Source organism: Amblyomma maculatum, chromosome 3, assembly GCF_055883805.1.
Source record: "Amblyomma maculatum isolate TAMU_Amacu chromosome 3, ASM5588380v1, whole genome shotgun sequence".
NCBI classification, from domain to species: Eukaryota; Metazoa; Arthropoda; class Arachnida; order Ixodida; family Ixodidae; genus Amblyomma; species Amblyomma maculatum.
Window position 1 is genome coordinate 53637947 of NC_139346.1, and position 21359 is coordinate 53659305.

Consider the following 21359-nt stretch of genomic DNA (forward strand, 5'->3'; position numbering starts at 1 on the left):
TGGGTTAGAATACCTATTCACCGACATCAGAAATGTCTCACATGCCGAATAATATGGAGATTGCGTTTCAGATTTTTATGGAGTACATCAGTTCATAATTCGAGCTCGCTTCAGATTAATAACATCTACACAACCTGCTGAAACACTTATAAGGTCTCCACAGGTCCCATCACCTGCTTAGAAGTAATACATATGCTTTATTGCAGAAGCATCACTACCCGCATTCGTAGATCTTGCTGGGGAGCCGGCGAAGCCACCTTTGAGCAACCTCTCGGATAGAACTTGCAGCCAGTGAATTTCAAGCCCCAGCCAAGGCTATCAACACAGCTCTGCCCAGGGCGTCTCAAATAGTTACTAAATCGAATAAATTATTAGCGGCGCAATAAGGACTATCCCGAACATCCCACAATTCGCGCTCCGGTGTATATTGAATACACGACAGCCGAGAAAATAGGCTGCACGTTTATGTTTTATTTGCTTCTTTACTTGCATGCAACTAAAGCTCCCATGCACCCAGAAGAGATGTGTTTATTATGGCTTTTCAAAGAAGCAACGAGTGTTCTAAAGACATAGGCTCTTTTATTGTCTGCCCCATTTAGCATGGTCTTGTAAATTAATTATTTTGATGACCTTTTCTGTACTAGACGGTAAACACCAATCAATTACACACTGCTGCCTCTTCGTACGGCTACATGTGCACCCTTAAATAATAAGAGTATGTTTTCTATAATTTGAAGCTGTGCAAAAACACCTGCAATTGGAAAAGCACTTATAAAAAGCACAAAGATAGAATGCAAATTTTATTAGTAGTCAAACATGAGAAAGGAAATGACATAAACCATGCGAAAACCAGTACGCACATTCTATTTTAGTTGCAGTCATATAACTAGTCTACGATACACAGGCATGCGTTACATTAATATTCAAGCAGATTATATGGCTTTACGTATTAATGCATGTTGCAACCACTACAGGTCAAAGGCACAAAGGCATCTCCAGTTGATGGCAAAGCCTGAATATTTTTCCTACCTGCTGACAACACGTTTTATATATATGCCAGGTGCAGCAGCCCTTATTGCTCTGTCATCCTATCACTGTTAGAATATACATATTGGCACATGCTGTAAAAGTCAAGTTGCCTGTTTTGCCTTCTTAATGGCAAATCATATTTCTGTATATTGCAAACAAATAGCTGTTAGAATACTGCGAACCAACATAGTACCTTGATGAGAGCATACAAATCTTGCTGTCCATTGGTATTTAAAGGCTTTGCAACCCAATTTAGGTGGCAGTGGTCAACGCACATTTTATGCACTGTGTGAAGCATAAGATGGATTTATTTAGAGGAAAAGGCAGAGAGGTTGGCCCGAATAATTCAAATCTGGCCTGCTACTCTGCACTGGGGAAGGGGAAGGAGGGAAGAAAGAAGGTCATGATGGGTGACGATGTGGAAGAAGGCATAGGAAATATATATACAGACACAGCAGCTTGCATTACAAGCGCCAAAAAAGTCCGCTGGCGCTCAAATAACGGCAAAGAGCACGCACTGCCTGGACGCCCTCCCTCTTGTCCTGCCAAGCGCCCAGCAGCAGTTCCTCCGACAGAGGCCTCTTGTCTAAACGCTTCATGGAAGCAGCTAGCACATTTATTTCGTTCGCATACGCTGGGCACACCAATAATATATGGTCCACAGTCTCTGGGATGCCACAAGTTGAACATTCCAGTGAGTCCATCTGTCCAATTAAATGTAAGTACTTGCGCGTGAAAGCCACGTTTAAACGAAGTCTATGTATCAGGCATGCCTGATGACGCGGAATATCACTCGGAACATTAAATTTAAATGTTCGATTGAGCCTTCTTAGACGGATATGTCAGGCGTCTGGTTGAGCCCAGTAAGCTGCTGTAGCAATATTCATAAAACTCTTTAGAAGACACGTCGTATCCGCTCTTAAAAAAGGCACAGCTGTTTGGAAGCCATTGATGAGTGCGCTTTTCGCTTCAACATCGGCCTGCTCATTCCCATGGAGGCCGCAGTGGGTAGGGATCCATTGAAACATTATCATGTGGCCTTGCAGCTGGGCAGATGTGATGAGTTCCATAATGTTTAGTGCCAGGGACTGATAGGCAGTGTGGCGTAAGAAGTTCTCCAAAATTTGTAATGCAATCTTCGAGTCCGTGAATATACACGATATTTGAGGTGGTTCCCCACATGTGTAGCGAATAGATTCCCGAATGGCTACAAGTTCGGCAGCGGATGATGTAGAGGTATGTCCCAAAAGCAAATGCAGAGTCGGTTTCTCAGCTGGTATGACCACAGCTACAGCGGATGCCTGTGCTGACACAGATCCATCGGTGTATACGTGAATATAATTGGGATAATCTGACCAGATGTGTGCCAGAGTAAGTTGTTTGAGTCCACTAATTGGTAAAATTGATTATCTTTAGTATTCCGGGAACACGAAGGTGCACCAAAGGTTTATCCATCGTCCATGGTGGTTCGATGGGACGATATGGGAGGGCATCTCCTGTCGGTACTTGCGACTGATGGCAGCGGATTGCACTTGTAAAACTGCAGTCGGGCCTCTCGTCCAGAATCTTGCTGAGTGGGTGAAAACGGTGTCTTGTAAGTTCTCGTAAATATACACGAAGTGGTTCGTGTGACAAGTATATGGACTTTGGTCGGTTGAATTTTCATATTTTGATTCTGAGAATGCATCACATTGTACAAAAATGTTGGGGTGGGCCAGGTCCATTACACAAACCTTCTTACCTTTAACACAGTTTAAGATGACATTTTTTTCTTGGGATTTCTTTAGGCCACTGAGCTGCCCCCTCTCTCTTTCTTTTTTATTCCCTTCGTCTTCTTTTCTTGACTTCTCTTCCTTCCCACAGTTTCCTGCACCTTCCGTCATCGTGCCTACTTTCGAGCACATCAGAAGTTCATTAACATGCTGGATGCAGCCTTGGGTTTACTGTTTTCGTCTCTGTAATGAGTGATTTTGTCGAAGGGCATTTCCGCCCTAAAGACCACTTGTGCCCCTCGGCAGTTATGCCACAGTTTTCCATTCCTGCTAATTCGCTTTCCTTAAATTTTCTCTTTGGAGTTTCCCATTTTCTTTTATTCGCAATTGCTTATATTTGCGATAACCTCTGGTGCAGCGCCTGCTTGATACTTTTTCCAATAAAAGACTAATATGCTACAACAATATTCAATGACAACACTCTTTTCGAACCCTTCTTCTATATTTATTGAACAATCCAACCCCCCTCCCCGCACAGAGTAGGATGTCATGTAGCACTTATTCGGCATGCTGCTTCTCTTGAGCAAGCATGCTTGTAATAGTAAAAAGAATGCCTTGCCAGTCAAGATGTATTCAACATCTAAGCTCTCAGACGGCATGTAGAGCTGCCGAGTCCCTCTCCTTAGTCGTAGGAAGTAGTTATGTAGGAGAGAGAGAAAACTTTATATAATGCAAACAAAGAAAATATTCTAGAGCTGCCGCGGTTGGGTCCTTAGTCCAGGACTCCCGCGGCCTTTGCTGCCCTGCTGGCCCGTTCAATCAGACAAAGCTGGTCTTTCGACTCCGAACTGGACAGCGCAGCCTCCCACTGCTCCGGCGTGGCGTTGTGAGTTATCTGTACTGCATCTATTTTCTGGCAGGCACATGTGATATGATAAATTGTCGGTTTCTGTTCACACCAGGGAGACGTGTCCCTCTATACGGTCGGATGTATCTTCCTGTATAAGGACAGGCATGGATAAGAATTTGTTTGTAGCTACCGCCAAGACATTGACTGTTCCCTGTTTTTTGACTTGTGGGGCGGAGGATACCGTCTTCTGGTCCCCAGGTGCTGCACCAAAATGTTTGCGTAGGTACCATTCACTGCCCCGGCCTCCTAGGTCTCTAACCTCCCTAGGTTTGCATAACCTCGAGCTATGAGATCCGCCTGGATGTTACCGGGAATGTCGCCGTGCCTCGGAGCCCAAAGTACGAATTGTTTTGTGTCGCTTATCCCGCCGGCCTTCAAGATGGCCACCGTCTTTTTGCCAATCCTGCCGTTGGTGAATCCTCGACAAGCGGCTTGCGAATCGGTCATTACTATAAGCGAACGCCCGGACCCATTGCCCTCTGTGACCGCTAAGCAATAGCGGCCTCCTCGGCGTAAGACACGGTGCAGTTCCGCAGTTGTACAGGATAATTGCGGCTAGTAAAAGGTACTTCGATCTTTGGGGCTGTGCCGTAATGATGATCTTTACATTTCCCACAAGTTGGCAAGGATGCCAAAAGCATTCTCTGCTTTACGTCTGGCTCTGGACTGTCTGTAAAAAATAAATTAATAGCATCCTACTTCTTTTCTCAGCTTGTGAAAGGGATCTCTGTGTACCCTTTAATAGAAGCAATAACAGGGTAGCAAAAGATGCTGTTGCACAGCTGCGCTCAACTGATGAGTGAGCGTGAGCAAGTGGTGTTAAGACTTCACCATCATATATCATTGCAATAGGAAGTTGAAAGTACAGCCTTTGTCAAAAGTGTAGAGCCCGCGGGGTTCGCTTCTGAGCCGTGTAGTGGCATTCAGTTTGCATCAGTGGAGATCCTTCAAATTAGAGAACGTGGAATATAAAATCTACTTTCCATCAACAAATTTGGAGCACTGAAAGTGCATTATACGACACACGATGTGGCTCCAAAGCAGACCCTCTATGTTCTACACTTTTGACAAAGGCTGCACATTTGGCCGAAAATAACGTTATCAACCCTGCGCATAGATCTTGGTGTAGCCTAAAATGCGTTAGATGCAGTTTTCTGAAATTCCCCCATAGCAGTGCACCTTCCCATAGTTGTTAACATTCTGCTGTTGCAATTTCATGCTGGAATTAAATTCTTCAACACACCCTGAAGAAGAATAAAAATGTATACAAGAAATGAAAACTGATCTTTAGTACAGAAGGTTGGTACCTGTAGTTGAAAATTCACTTTTAATGCTGCAGCTGGGCAGTAGGTTACGGCCTCAATAAATATGGCTTGAGGCCAAAGCCTTCAGCTCCCACAATAACGTATGGTGCTGAAGTAGACCAGTGTGGGAGAACTATGGGTGGTGGTGGAAATTCCACATTGCGTTCAATCTTCTTGCGAAGGTCTGCAGCTAACCATACCCCCATGTCATTAACCCGTCCATTTTCTCCTACATATGCAAAGATGAAGTTTACCACCGCATCAACAAGGGCCATCAGCCAAATGCTGAAAGAGTCCTCGTAGTTGCGGAACTGAACTCCACTTTTAGGTGGTTGTCGTGTGACAACATGCTTGCCATCCAGAGCATCGATGCAATTTGTGATTTGCTGTAAGTCTTAGAAGCCGCGAGCCACTGTTTACCATTAATCGTGTGTTTCCGGAGTCTGGAACAGAAATATCTTCATTAATGCATAACAGTTATTAGCCACATATGCAAAGGAAGTGTCTGCAGAAAGTGTGTAGAGAAAGCGTCTGTTCGCATCCCCAGACCTTGCACTCTGGACACACTAATCGGCACCATGTAGAATTTGGTATGGTCAAATTCGGTGTCCAACCTAATTTGAGGGCAGCCAAATTATAGGTGACCTCCAAATTTGAGCGGGCCAGCCCCAAAATGTCAACCCTGGAACACCAGAATTCAACCTCGTCTGAATTGGACCAAACTTCGTTTTCAACCTAACTTGATTACGGCCTAATCAGGGACGTCTCCTAAACGCCCCAAGTGCACATCGATCTTCCATTCGATCTACCAGCGTTCCTGATCAATATGAGCATTCAGCCAGACCTACGATGCGGCCAGGTGTTCCTTGCTCTTATCCACAACAGCATTTTCTACCTTCCCCGCCGATATGTAACCGCTGCGGCGTCGAACGTCACATCGCCAGGTACTGCCGCAGTAGGTTCCCACCTCGCTATAACCGTCCGACGCCTCCAACAGTACCCAACAATCGGCAATACAGTCCCGGTTTCCAGCAATCAAATACTCATCGTGGGTATTCCCGCAACATCCATAACGAGAATCTCCGCGACCACTTCCCCTGCATCTGATAGAAGTGTTACTCTCCCACCCGCCTTCCGTGCGCGTCGTTCTCCATCACCGCGGCGGCGCTCCATGTCCCCCCAGTAGGAAAACTAACAGCGCGAGCAATGGGTGTGAGGCCGCTGGAAATGTGCTGTGTGGCAACATCCCTCCAACTATAATGGTCAAAACAAAATTCATGTATTCATTGATGGTGTGTGTACATTAGCTTTGGTGGATACGGGTGCGACTGTGTCTGTGATGAGTAATCAGTTTAGGCGCTTGTTGGGACGCAAAGTGATGTTTGAATATGACCGTGCTTCAACGTTTTGTGGTGTGAGTGGAGAGGCGTTGCGGCCACTGGGTGCGTGTAGTGCGCAAGTGTCTGGAGTGTGCGCACCGTTAAGGGCGCATCGTTAGCAATACCTTCTAATTAATAAATGGTAACACCCGTCCTGTTCCAGCTGGGCGTCTCTCCCGCCCTGTGTACTACTACTGTGGGATACGTAGCCACAATGCCTGTCCCTGTCGCCGCCGTCAGCAAAGCGAGCAACGGGGTTATGCTCCTTTTCAACGTGCCCGCGTGCGCCAGCCTGATAATTCTACACTGTCCTACTCAGAGTTTTACCGGCCTTCTTCCTCTCCTGCGGATTCCACCGATGTTTCGCTGTCCTCGCGTCCTTCCTGACACGACCCCTTTCGCCTTTTCGCCGCACATTACCACTCCGGCCTGCCTCGCAACCCTTCGAATCTAGAGCGGAAAATTAAGCAAAGCATTATTTGCAGGGAAAGCTGCTTCGAGTTCGAAATCCACAATTCCTCCAGGGTGACCGTCGAATATGCTAGCAGTGGTTGTTGAAGGACTCTATGTTTATGCCCTCATTGACACCAGCGCCGCTTATTCCGTCATATATTTGTCTCTTTGTTCTCACCTGCGCAAGGTTCTAACACCATATATTGGTCCGCCACATCGTAGCGCTCATGGCACTCTTATGAAACCCACCGGCAAATGCAGAGCACGTGTCTTCACCGATAACCAGCGGGATCATATCGAATTTATTGTGCTTCCCACGTGCGTTCATCTCATGATCTTGGGCTGGGATTTCTTATCGTCGGCGTGCGCCCTTATCGCTTGCCATGAGCGCTTTATTCTTCTTGCGGACCCTGATATATTACTTTCTTCTGATTATTCACCATCCCACGTGTTCGCAGCAGCTGATTTCGTTCTGCTTTCATGACGCAAGCAGCTGGTCATCGTGGCATTGGACTACCGTCTGGATGGCAAGGCCTTCATTATGCTCGCTCTTCGGTGGACCTCCGACGGCCTAGCTCTTGCCTCGTGCCTAACATCCTTCACCCAAAGTTGCGCGGTGGTTGTGGCCCTGAATACAACTCGCCAGCCGCTATTACTACCCAGAGGAGCCACAGTTGGGTTTATTTCAACGCACTTCACTGTGCACCACCACTTGCTGCCAAGCCTCCATTTCCGGCATCATCTGCGGTCGCAGCCGCCAGCAGCCCTGACCTCATGTCAGATCAGTCCACAGCTTTGCTAGACGTTCTCTTGCGGCACCGAAAATCTTTTGATATGTGCACCTCTCCGTTACCTCTCATCGCATATAGACGGACGGCTCTGCTATTGTTCGACGACGGCCATATCGCGTTTCAGCAGCCGAACTCAAAATCATTGAGGAGCACGTTGCTGACATGCCAGCTCGAACTGTCATCCGGCCATCCACGAGCTCTTGGTCCTCGCCTATGGTTCTCATTCGAAAAAAAGATGGCTCAGTCTGCTTCTTCATGGATTAAAGGGCACTTAACAAGATCACGCGCAACGATGTTTACCGTTTGCCTCGTATTTATGACGCATTAGACTGCCGCCAAGGCGCTGAGTATTTCACCAGTCTCGACCTTCGCTCGGGATATTGGCATATTCCTATGCACGATGCAGACAAGGACAAGACTGACGTTTTTACCCCCACGGTCTCTACGAATTTAACATGATGCCTTCAGACTCTGAACTATGCCGGCCACCTTTGAGATCACGATTAATACCATACTTCGCATCATGAAATAGAAAAGGTGCCTATGTTATCTCGAAGGCATCATTGCCTTCTCATTGAACTTCGCTCAGCACTTACAGCGTCTCACTGAAGTCTTCACGTCCCTTGCCCAGGCGGGGCTTCAGCTGAATACCAACAAATCCCACTTTGCCACGAGACCATTAATGTACTCGGCCATGTCGTCAGTAATGCAGGAATCCAGCCTAATCCCGAACAAATCGTGGCTGTCTTTAAATTTCCTCGGCCCCAAAGTCAAAAAGACGATCTTCGTAGCTTCCTTGGCTTAGCATCCTACTATACTATACTATTACCGAGCTAGAGTGCCTCGCCGTTGTTGGGTCGGTTCACAAATCTCGACCTTATTTGTATGGCCGCCACTTCACACTTGTAACAGACCATGATGCCCTCTGATGGCTGCCATCGCTGAAGAAATTATCGGGTCGACTGGGTCGCTGGCTACTATGCCTTTAAGAGTACACCTTCACCATCACCTATAAATCTGAGCAAACACACCTCGACACTGAGGCCCACTCTCGCGTCCAATTGATCTCTACTGACGCGGCTCAACCTATGGCCGCCTCTCCCTCCTGCCATCTGAGTCAGCCAGAAGAAGGCTGACTCTTCGCCATCTGAGTCAGCCTTCTGCTGGCCACCTGAATGCTGCACCCATTGCTATAGCTCCACTCGAGATCAACGCTGATTTCTCGTCCCTGCAGCTGACTGACCTTACTGCCGCACAATCATCGCTCGCCTCCATGGGGAATCAGTTGTCCCAAACAGTTGCTTGCGCCGTCAGGTTCGTCGATTCCGATTTCACCTTGGAACACTTTACCGCGGCGTTTATCACCCTATGGTTCAACGCTATGTACCCGTTGTGCCTCGCTTCCTTCGTTTTAAAATTATGAAGGCAAGATCACCCCATTGCTGGACATTAAGTTCACTTTAAAACTTACGACCGTATCAAGAGCCGCTACTTCTGGCTTGGGCTTTCTGCCAGCGTCGCCAAATACATTTAATCATGTCCGTCTTACCAGCATCGCAAGCGTTCAACATCCCCTGCCGCTGGCCTACTGCAACCTCTATCTTGCCTTTTGAGATGGTCGCCATTGACTTGTTTGGTCTTTTACCCTCTGACGTCTGACGGCACCCGTTAGATTGTGACTGCCATCGGCCATCTACCGCGCTACACTAAACCGCCCTTCTTCGCTCCGATGCCGCCTCTTAAGTTACTGATATTTTTTCCTGCGTGCGGTAGTTTTGCGAAATGGAGATCCCCGTATTCTCGCAAGCGACCGTGGAAAGACATTCCTTTCTCAAGTCCTTGAAGAAGTAGTGCGCGCAGCCAACTCCTTTAATAAGACTTCTTCTAGCTACCACACTCAGACTATTGGACTCGTCGAGCAGTTTCACCGCTCTTTGTCCGACGAGATATCCATGTATATCGCTCCTGATCACCGGAACTGGGACAACGTTTCATTTTTCGTCACCCCCGCCTACGATTCCGCTGTTCACCGCAATACTGGTTATAGTCCCTTTAGTTTATGGCCGTAAACGATCGACAGTATTTGACACTAGAATCTTGTTCTCTCCCTCCTTTACGTCTGAATCTCTGGGCGAAAAGTTTGCCACTTGTATGGCCCAGTGTCGCCACCTTGCCCGTTTGAACACTGAAGATGCCCAACAAGAACGCAAAGTCCTGTATAATGAACGCCATCGAACTTCCTCCTTTTACCCCGATGATAAAGTTCTCCTGTGCACACCAGTCCGCATTCCTGGCCTGTATGAGAATTCCTCCATCGTTACATTGGCCTTTATAGAGTACTCCAACAAACGTCTCCTGTGAGCTATCGCATTGTTCCCTGGAACACCGTCTCAGATCGACGTCGTCGCTCCGAAGAGATCGTCCACGTCTCGCGCATGAAGCCTTATGCCCGTCGTCCCTCATCCCTATAATCAGCGACCAGGGCGGCCGCTTTTTAATCGGGTGGATTTGTGTGAGCGCAGTGTGCGAACTTTCCCCTCTTTGATCTGTATAGACCTGTCATCGTCAAAATCGCTGACTGCTGCTCTGAGCGTCCCAAGCTCTGTGCCAGCTGGTCCAAGAAAAGAACAGATGTTCGGGTAAGTGGTAACTTAGAATATATATAAATATTGGTACGGAGTTTATTTAGACAGATCTTAGGATGGCGCTAGATATTAGTACACCAGAGCGGGCCGAAACAGCTTCCTCTTCTTCTGCTTATCCCTCCAAGCCTCCCCTTCTTCCAATGCAGGACCGCGGGAAGTGCGTAATATATAAATATATATACATATATATATATATATATATATATATATATATATATATATTGTAGGGATGTGTTTATTCGGGAAACCCAGATGGATCCAGCCGCTCAGGAGGAACTCGCTGCGGAGCGTCAGGCATGGCGAATCAGCAAGGCAGCGACCAACTTCTTCGTCCCCGAGTGTGTCAGCACGCGATGCATGGCATTGGCTATGAAGACGAAGATTACTACACTTACATTTTCTCCCCGGGTAGAAAAGGAGCCATCCTGGCGACTTATGGAGCCGAAAGAACAGACGGATCGTAGTAGGGCTTGATTCGGTTCACATGGACTGTTTCGCGTCCACGGCGACGCTAATCCTCAGAGGGCGTAACAGGCTCAACTATGTAGTTGACAGGAGATGTTTTTTGAAGGACTCGGTATGGACAGTGATACCGAGCAAGAAGCTTCTTTGAAAGGCCGGTGGTTGTGGTAGGAACCCAGAGCCAGACCAGGGAGTTGGGTGCATATGAAGGCACCTCGCCAGTATCACAATGGTGTTTTTGTTCCCACTGGTTTTCTTTTGTAAGTGAACGAGCGAGCTGACGGCATTCTTCTGCGTACTGGGCGGCGTCCGAGAGTGGCGTCGATTCAGAAACATCAGGGTGGTAAGGAAAAAGCGCGTCCATTGTGCAGGTTGGCTCGCGCCCGTATAGAAAAAATAATGGAGAGAATCCAGTGGTTGTCTGTATCACAGTGTTGTACGCGTAGGTTACGAAGGGGAGAACCTGGTCCCAGTTGGAATGAGCGTCCTTGACGTACATGGTCAGCATGTCACTCAGAGTACGGTTGAAGCGTTCTGTCAAGCCATTCGTCTGAGGGTGGTAAGAAGTAGCGGTGCGATGAATGATGCGGCATTCTTTCAGTAGGGCCTCAAGTGCTTCGGACAAGGAAACGCGTCCGCGGTCACTGAGCAGTTCCTTCGGAGTCCCGTGGCGAAGGATCAAGTTGTTGAGAAGGAACAAAGCAACGTCTCTTGCAGTAGCAGAGGGTAACGGTGATGTTTCAGTGTAACGAGTAAGGGGGTCTACTGCCACGATAATCCACCGGTTTCCAGCGGAAGTAGTAGGAAGAGGGCCATAGAGATCTATGCCGACGCGGCCAAACGGACGAGCGGGACAGGTTAACGGCTGCAACGAAACAGGGGACTTCTGAGGAATTTTCCGGCGTTGACAAGATTCGCAAGAGCGCACGAAATGTCGCACAAAGCGGTACATTCCACGCCAGTTAAATCGCAGACGTAGGCGCGTGTAGGTTTTAATTACGCCACCATGAGCACATTGTGGGTCACCATGGTACGCAGCACAAATGTCGGTACGGAGATGATGCGGGATGACTAGAAGCCACTTCCGTCCATCAAGCAAATAATTGTGGCGATAGAGAAGACCGCGCGAACACGAAGACAAAGGACAAAATAAAAGACAGCCACAGTATAAGCGCTATGATTGATATCATGAGGCCAGTTGCCGGGTACTGAAGAGCCTTAAAAGAACGCACAGACTGAAATCCCTGCCCAGCATAGGTGAGAGGAGGAGGAAGGTTGCGGTGGTACCATATGTGCACAGAATTTCGCATGGCCTTAAAAATGTAGGCAAGAGGTGTGGTGTTGACGTCACATTGACCGCCCCGCTCAAGATAAAGAGGATCTGCCCGGCTATTCAAAGGGAAAGAGAAGCGAAGAAGCCAGAATGTAGGGTGAAACAGAATCCCATATTTGCCAGCCCTTGTAGTGTGGCTTTCTTTTATCTTGTCCTTTGTCTTCGTGTTCGCGCTGTTTATATTAATAATGAATAAGTAACAACTCGCCCAACAAAGTATCTTGATAGAGAAGACCGTCACGAATGGAGAATTGGTGGGCTTGCCGGACGAGTGCTTTGGATGAACGACTGGGAGTAGGACTTGAGAGAAAATCCAAAAGAGCATTGATCCAGGGGTCATTCCGCTGCTCGGTAGCCATGTCGATAGTGGCAAGAGTCGACAAATCGTAAGCACAGACGTGGTCAGACGAGGTATCACTTGGCAACGGCGGGCTGAACAGAGCATCTGCGTCCGTATGCTTCAGACCTGATTGATAAATGACATGGATGTCATAATCCTGGAGGCGGAGAGCCCAGCGAGCAAGGCGACCGGATGGGTCTTTCAGAGAGGCCAGCCAGCACAAAGCGTGGTGATCGGTCACAACATAAAACGGTCGGCCGTACACAGAAATTTTCCGATGGACCAAATAATGTCCAAACATTCCCTTTCTGTGACTGAATAATTGGACTCTGCTTTCGTCAATGTTCGGCTGGCGTATGCCACAACATACTCGCTCTAACCAGGCGCACGTTGAGTAAGCACGGCACCATGCCCAATACCGCTGGCATCAGTGTGGATCTCCATAGGCGCAGTCGGATCAAAGTGGCGTAGAAGGGGAGGCGAAACCAAAAGGCGGCATAAAGTGTCGAAGGTTTATCGCAGGCTGAAGTCCAGGCGGAAAGGTCGGAGGTGCCGGCAAGGAGCCAGGTCACAGGACCACTGATAGAGGCGAAGTTCAAGATGAAGCGCCGAAAGTAGGAGCAGTTCAGTTCAGTTGAGGCGTTCAGTCGTGTCCGACTCTTCGTGACCCTATGGACCATGTCACGCCACGCTTTCCGGTCTCTCACTATCTTCTTAACATCACATAGCTTCATCTGCAATGCCTCGAGAATGCCATCGCTGCCTACCCCTTCTCCGGCGACCCTCAACATTTCCCAACATCAAATCTTTCTCCAGCGACTCCTCTCTTCTGATCAGATGACCAAAGTAGCTGAGCTTTAACTTTAGAATTTGACCCTCCAATGAGCAGTCAGGGTTTATGGTCGACAATATCGACTGATTTGATCTTCTGGCAGTCCAAAGAACTCTTAAGAGTCTTCGCCAGCACTACAATTCAAACGCGTCAATTCTTCGGCGGTCAGCCTTTTTCACAGTCCAACTCTCGCATTAATACATCACAACTGGAAAGACCACAGCACGGGTTATACGGATCTTGGTTGGCAGACTAATGTCTCTGCTCTTTACTAGGCAGTCAAGGCTAACAATTGCTCTCTTTCCCAGAAGCAGGCGTCTCCTAATTTCATGGCTGCAGTCTCCTTCCGAGGTAATCTTGGCGCCCAAGAACAGAAAATCTGTCACAGCTTCCACTTCTTGTCCATTGATGCTCCAGGACTTGATAGAGCAAGACGCCATGATCTTCGTCTTTTTAATGTTCAGTTTAAGCCCAAACTTCTCACTCTCTTCTTGTACGCGCATCAGAAGTCTCTTGAGTTCCACTTCACTTTCTGCCATTAAAGTGGTATCATCCGCATATCTAAGGTTGTTGATACGTTTTCCAGCAATCTTCACTCCAGCTGAAGACTCGTCCAGACCGGCCTTCCTCATGATGCACTCTGCATATAGGTTAAATAGGCACGGCGACAGTATGCAGCCTTGCTCACCCCGTTCTCAATCGGAAACCAACCAGTAAGACCATGCCCAGTTCTGACTGTGGCCTCTTGCCCTTCATAAAGGTTCCTGAGGAGACAGATGAGGTGAATTCGAACTCCCATCTCTTGGAGAGCTTGCCACAATCTGCTGTGATCTAGGCAGTCAAACGCTTTCGCATAATCAATAACGCAGAAGTAAATGGGTTTCTGGAACTCTCTTGCTTTTTCCATGATCCAGCGAAGGTTGGCAATTTGGTCTCTAGTTCCTCTGCCCTTGCGAAACCCAGCTTGCACGTCCGGAAGCTCCCGATCCACATACTGCTGCAGCCTACCTTGCAGGATTTTTAGCATCACCTTGCTAGCATGCGAAATAAGCGCGATCGTGCGGTAGTTGGAACAATCTTTGGCACTGCCTTTCTTTGGAATGGGGATGTAAACTGACCTCCTCCAATCCTGTGGCCACTGCAGGGTTGTCCAAATCTTTTGACATAATGTATGCAGTGTGTTAACAGTGTCGTGGTTGAGGTTTTGAAGCAACTCAGCTGGAATACCATCAATTCCGCTAGCTTTGTTCTTAGCAAGGCTGGCTAAGGCCCATTCAACTTCACTCTTCAGGATGCCCGGCTCGAGATCAGTAATCACAACCGTCCTATGTTGGGTTTGCACATCCGGGTCCTTCTTGTACAGTTCTTCTGTGTATTCCTGCCACCTCTTCTTTATCTCTGAGGCTTCAGTGAGGTCCTTGCCTCGCTTGTCCTTTATCACGCCCAGCTTAGCACAGAAGCTTCCTCTGATATCTTTGATTGTCTTATACAGAGCTCTTGTGTTCCTTAATTGGCTGTTGTCCTCAACTGCTTGACACTGTATGTTCAGGAAGGCATTCTTATCTCTCCTTGCTATTTTCTTAAAATCCGCATTGAGAACCTTGTATCTTTCTCTTTCCCCCATACCTTTTGCCATCCTCCTTTCCTCAGCTATTTGCAAAGCCTCTTCAGATAACCAGTTTGCTTTTTTGCATTTCTTTTGCTTTGGAACTACCTTAGTAGCAACTTCTTGTATTATATCACGAACATCAGTCCACATATCTTCGGGCTCTTTGTCTTCTAGATCTAATTCTTGAAATCGATTCCTCACTTCCACAGCATATTCTAATGGAATCTGATCCAGATCATACCTGAAAGGCCTTCTAGTTTTCTGCGTTTTCCTCAATCGAAGCTTAATTTTGGCAACAAGAAGCTGATGATCGGTGCCACAATCGGCCCCAGGCCTTGTTTTTACTGCTTGTATAGCGCTTCTCCATCTCTGCTGGCAAATAATATAATCGATCTGATTCCTGTACAGACCGTCCGGTGAAATCCATGTGTACAGGTGCCTCTTGTGCTGTTGAAAATGAGTATTCGCTATGGTCAGGTTGTTTTCTTGACAGAACCCTACTAGCCTCTGCCCAGCTTCATTTGGCTAGGAGCAGGTAGGAGCAGAGGCCGATAAAGCTGCGAAGCTGTTTAAGAGAGGTTGGCTTCGGGAACTTTGCAACTGAGCGAAGTTTGGTGGGGTCGGGAAGAATGCCGTCCTTAGAGACTACGAGGCCTAAAATTATGAGTTTTCGAGCGGCAAAGGGGCAGTTTTTCAAATTCAACTGAAGCCCAGCGTCGGTGTGACACGTGAGGACATACGTTAGGCGGAGATGGTGAGAAGAAAAATTGGTAGAGAAAACTACGATGTCATCTAGATAACAAAGACAGGTCAGCCACTTGAGTCCGCGAAGAACAGTGTCCATCAGGCGCTCGAAAGTAACTGGGGCATTGCAAAGATCAAAGGGCATAACGTTGAATTCGTATAAGCCATCCGGTGCTATAAAGGCTGTTTTCGAGCGGCCATCATCAGCCATCGGTACCTGCCAGTAACCGGAGCGCAAATCCAAAGAGGTGAAATACTCGGCTCCCTGTAAACAGTCCAAGGCATTGTCGATTCGCGGCAGAGGATAGACATCTTTGCGCGTGATTTTGTTTAGCCTACGATAATCGATGCAAAACCGGATGGAGCCATCTTTCTTAGTGACCAAAACAACCGGAGAAGCCCATGGGCTGTTAGATGGCTGTATGACGCCCCGGCGAAGCATGTCGTCCATGTTGTCAGCATTGACTTGGCACTCAGAGCCCGACACGCGTAGGGACGCTGTCGTAAAGGTGCGCTTGTACCAGTGTCGATTGTATGCGTAACGACAGACGTGCGACACAGCGCGGTGTGAGGAAGGTCGAAGGCAGAAGTGAAGTTCTGTAGAAGAGCGGCGAGTTGATCGCGTTGTGTGGGTGGAAGATCTGCGTCAATAGCTTGTTGAAGAACATCGGGTAGTGTCGAAGCGGTCGCTATATCGCAAGAGCTTAGAACATTAACGTCTAATGAAGTAGGTATGGCAGGAAGAGTATTTACAAGCGCAGGATCAAGTTCTTCAATACGACCGAGACACTCGCCACGTAGCAGGACGGACGGGCACGAAAATGTATTTGAGACGTGCATTGCACTAAGACCATCTTCGAACTTCAGAACAGCAAATGGGAGCAGGGGTCAGGGATGGCGTGAAGCGCCGTCGGAAGGTGTGAAGAAGGCAGTCGAAGCAGTAATGCTTTCACAGGAGAGTGGAACGAGGGCAGCAGAAAATGGATTAATGTCTGTGTCATTGGCGACAAGGAGTTTTGCGGACTGGGTAGGGACATCACACAAGACGGTATCACAAAGAGGTAAAAAGGAAACTTCCGCGCGGGCGCAGTCAATAACGGCACGATGAGTGGAAAGGAAATCGTTGCCCAGGATGATGTCGTGTGAGCAGTGAGACAGTACAATAAACTCGATGGTGTACAAGACGTCTTCGGTGAGAACACGGGCCGTGCACGCCGCTGAGGGATGAATGCGCTGTGATGAGGCGATGCGAAGCGAAAAGTAGGAAAGCGCGGTGGTCACCTGGTCGAAGACGACGACAAAGAGCTTCACTGATGACGGATACGGCAGCGCCTGTGTCGACAAGAGCGAGTATTGCGACGCCGTCGACAAATGCTCGTATTACGTCACCGGGAGAACACGGAGGAAGAGTTCGAACCATGCGCAGTTCTTGCCCCGGGAACTGCGACTGCTAGTTTCCCTCAACAGCGCCGGTAGAACGCCGGAGCGGAGATGGCGAATGGCGACGAGGGGAAGGTGATCAGCGAGTGGCACATGTTTGATTGTCGCCAGATACAAATTCGGAACCGGGCGAAGTTCTCGGCGAGGGCTGGTCGGTATCGTAAGAGTAGTTCCAAAGGTTAGGGCGAGGAGGTGGAAGGTGTTGGCGGCAAAGGCGTGCGACATGACCCGGCAGCCCACAAGAGTAGCGATTGGCCGGTTGTCCGCGGTACGCCAAGTGTTCGTTGGGCGTTGGCATACCCTTGGAATAGGAACATTCAATGCAGACCCAGAAATAGGCGAAGGAAGGTTAGAAGGAGCGGCCTGGTAGAAAAGAGGTCCTGATGTATTAGCGGCCTGGCCGCAACTTGGGCGCACGCTAGTGATGCCGTTACTTGCGCTGGCACTGGGCTGGGCGGGGCACGGAACTGGACGGAAGGACATCAGCAATGTGGTCTTGCACGGCACGCCGTATGGTAGGGTCCAAAGACGGCGCCACATCAGGAACAAGGCGGCCAGTATCTTGTAACTGAGGGGCCAGTGATGATAGCTGGCGGGCGACCTCTTCTCGAAGGAAGGCTTTAATTTGTTGAATCAAAGGGCTGTCCTATGATGGAGTAGAATCGCCCAGAGCTAGTGCACCGATGGTGTCGTCTCTAACACCGGATCGCCGGGTAGAATCGCGCTTCTTACGAAGCACGTCGTATCTCTGACAGAGTTTGATTACGTCACTGACCGTGGCAGGATTTTTCAGTTATAGCATCTGGCACGCGTCGTCAGATATGCCTTTCATGATGTTTTCTATCTTATCCGCTTAGGAGATTAAGGGGTCGACACGCTTGCATAGGTCAACGATGTCTTCTATTTAACTCGTGAACGACTTTTCGGCCTGCTGAGTGCGCTCGCGCAAGCGTTGTTCTGCTCGGAGCTGGCGAACTGCAGGGCGGCCGAACACTTCCGCAAAATTCTTCTTAAATGCAGACCAAGATGGCAGGTCTGCCTCATGGTTGCGAAAACAGAAGTTTGCCACGTCAGTCAGGTAAAAGATTACGTTACCTAATTTTGTAGTGTCGTCCCACCGGTTGTAAGTATTGACACTCTCGTATGCCGACAACCAATCGTCGACGTCTTGATCGGCCGTGCTACTGAAGAGGCATGGGCCACGCTGCCGTAGAGCTCCAGAACACAGGACCGTGGTTGGGATTGGCGGCGATGTTGAGGCAGTATCGTCCAGCATGGTGGAAGCAGATGGCAATTGCGGCTTCTTAGTTCCAGGGTGGACGGGAACGTACCCAGCAGCAACTGCACCAATTGTAGGGGCGTGTTTATTCGGTAAACCCAGATGGATCCAGCCGCTCAGGAGGAACTCGCTGCGGAGCGTCAGGCGTGGCGAATCAGCAAGGCAGCGACCAACTTCTTCATCTTCGAGTGTGTCAGCACGCGATGCATGGCAGTGGTTATGATGACGAAGATTACCACACTACAATATATATATATATATATATATATATATATATATATATATATATATATATATATATATATATCCCGCGGTCCTGTATTGGAACAAGAGGAGGCTTGGCGGGATAAGCAGACTATATATATATATATATATATATATATATATATATATATATATATATATATATATATATATATATATATATATATTGCAGGTATAATGACAACAGTTCCAGAACTGTTGTCATTATTCCTACAATCCACCTTTTTCAGTTTGAGGGCCAATTGTGTTTACAAAACACAGACGTGTGCATTGGGTCGAGTGTGGCACCAATTTTAAGTGAAATTTATCTAAGTTATGTTGACAAAGCCATCAATAATAATGTTCCTGCCTTTGTAAAAAAGTGTTCAGATACGTGGAGAATTACCTTCTGTTTGTAGAAGCGCACGACCTTTCAAAGTGCGTCGAAGATGTTCTAAACGTTTTTCAAGACTGCTTTAATGGCTTAAACTTCACATTCGAAACCCCGTCTTATGATATTCTTCCCTTTCTTGGTTTAAGCTAAATTTAGGGCAAAATCACGTCTGCTGGTCATTTGCATCAAAATCGAAGAAGTCTTTGCTCAATTTTAAATCTGGTCATTCGAAATTAGTGAAGTGTGGTATAGCTGTGTCATGCATAGGGTCATCAATTGTAAAAACCTGCCACCATGCCATCATGTATAGCTTCAAAGATCAGATAGATCGAGATCAGCAGGCTTCCCGGATGACGTAATCTTGCTTGCTTGCCACAAGCTCCTGAAAAAAGTTAAGGCTTCTAGAATACGACAGGATCCTGAGACACCCCGCAAAAAAGAAAAATATTGCCGTCATACCGTATGTGCATGGAATTTCGCATCGCCTACGGCAAGTTGGACATAGGTATGGAGTACAGGTCATGTTTTCTGCGCCCATAACACTTGGCAGCATTTGCGCTAAAGTAGACCGTAAAAAAAATACAAAAAACCACGTGCAGGCCGTGGGGGATGGCAGGTAACACATAATGTAGCTTTTCTTCCGTGCACAGAAGGAGTGGTGTACAGAGTGCCTTTTACTTGCGGCAAAGATTACATTTGTCAATCAGGAAGGTGTCATAACATAAGGCTAAGAGAACATGAAAACTCCCTAGAAAAAGCTCCGTCATCGAACCTGGCACTACACCACAAGGAATGTAGACAAAAGCCCCCTTTGCGCCCTCCTTGCACTCCCCTGTTCAAAGAAACTGCAGTGTTGTACAAACACAGAGAAAAATTAACACGAGAATTAAAAGAGGCCTATCTGATTCACAAGAATTCTGATACATGCGTAAGCACCCCATCTGTTATCATTCATCCCCTAGAAATCTGATATCTTGATTTAACTGGTTAAAAGTGAAATGCTGTTTTATCTGCGAACATGCGCACTTGGTTGTCAGAGCATTTTTGTATATATTCGTGTTCTTTCAATAAATCATGCAGTTGATAGTCAGCGCTGTTCCCGTCTACTCGCTTGTCCTATGTTTGCTGCGCTGTGTGCGTTCCACCGTTCCACCTTTGTCTGCCATGTTCGTCCCCGTGTCCGCTCAACTTCTTGACCAGGTTTCATTTCAGGCCGTGTTCACTCAGCATGCCTGAAGGAAAAGGTTATTACCCTCACAGTATGATCTCCGTGCATCAAGGTAGTGCCTCCTTATGGACAATCAATCTATCGTCTGAGCCCGCAGTTTTACCAACGCGATTGAAGCTTGCCTCCTGTGGACCCGATGCGCCCACGTCGTTGTTTTGGTCACAGATGCTGCGAGTGCCGCCGTACCTCTGCCTGCTAATGAAACTTTGATATTCCGCAAGATCAGCGCCTATCTCAGCTCACCTCAACGCCGTAATCTTGTTGATATTCTTCTAGCCTTTTCACTTATGTTTGACTTTTCTCAAACAGATGAACCGACCTCTCGCCCTACACATCGGACCCATCATACTATCTACACTGGTTCGGCTCGTCCCATTCCTCAAAAGCGATATCGCGTGTCCCCATCTGAGCGCAAAGTCATTCATGAGCAAGTGGAGGCCATGCTACGGAAGAAGGTGATACATAAGTCATCTAGCCCCTAGGCTGCACCTGTCATTCTTGTACGCGAGAAAGACGGTTCGTGGCGATTCTACGTCGACTATCGGTGTCTAAATTCTGTTACGAAAAAGGACGTCGATCCCCTTCCTCGCATAGGCGATGCCCTCGACTGCCTCTGTGGTGCGTCCTATTTTTATTGTCTTGAAATCAGATCTGGCTTCTGGCAAATTCCAATGGACCCTGCGGATAAGAAAAGAACAGCCTTTCTAATGCCAGATGGCCTTTATGAGTTTAATGTTATGCCATTCGGGCTGGGCAATGCGCCAGCCACATTTGAACGCTTTATGGACACAGTTTTGTGCGGCTTAAAATGGGACATTTGTCTTTGCTGTCTGGACGATGTCATCATATTTGGTAAATCCTTCCAAGAACACAATGACCGTCTAGTACGCGTCTTGAATTGTCTGTACAACACCGCCCTAATTCTAAACTCGAAAAAGTGCCGCTTTGGTGAGCGCCAAGCGCTGGTGCTAGGACACCTTGTCAATGGTGATGGCGTAATGCCGGATCCCAAGAAAACTGCCGCTGTTGAGTATTTTAAACCCTCGCAGACATTGAAGGAGTTGCGCAGTTTTCTAGGGTTGTGTTCGTATTTTAGACACTTTATACATCGCTTTGCTGACGTTGCTTACCCATTGACGTGCCTTCTCAACAAAAAACTCCACTTTTGTCTGGACACCAGACAGCGACGCGGCATTTTGTCAACTGAAGTTTCTTTTAATATCGAAACCCAT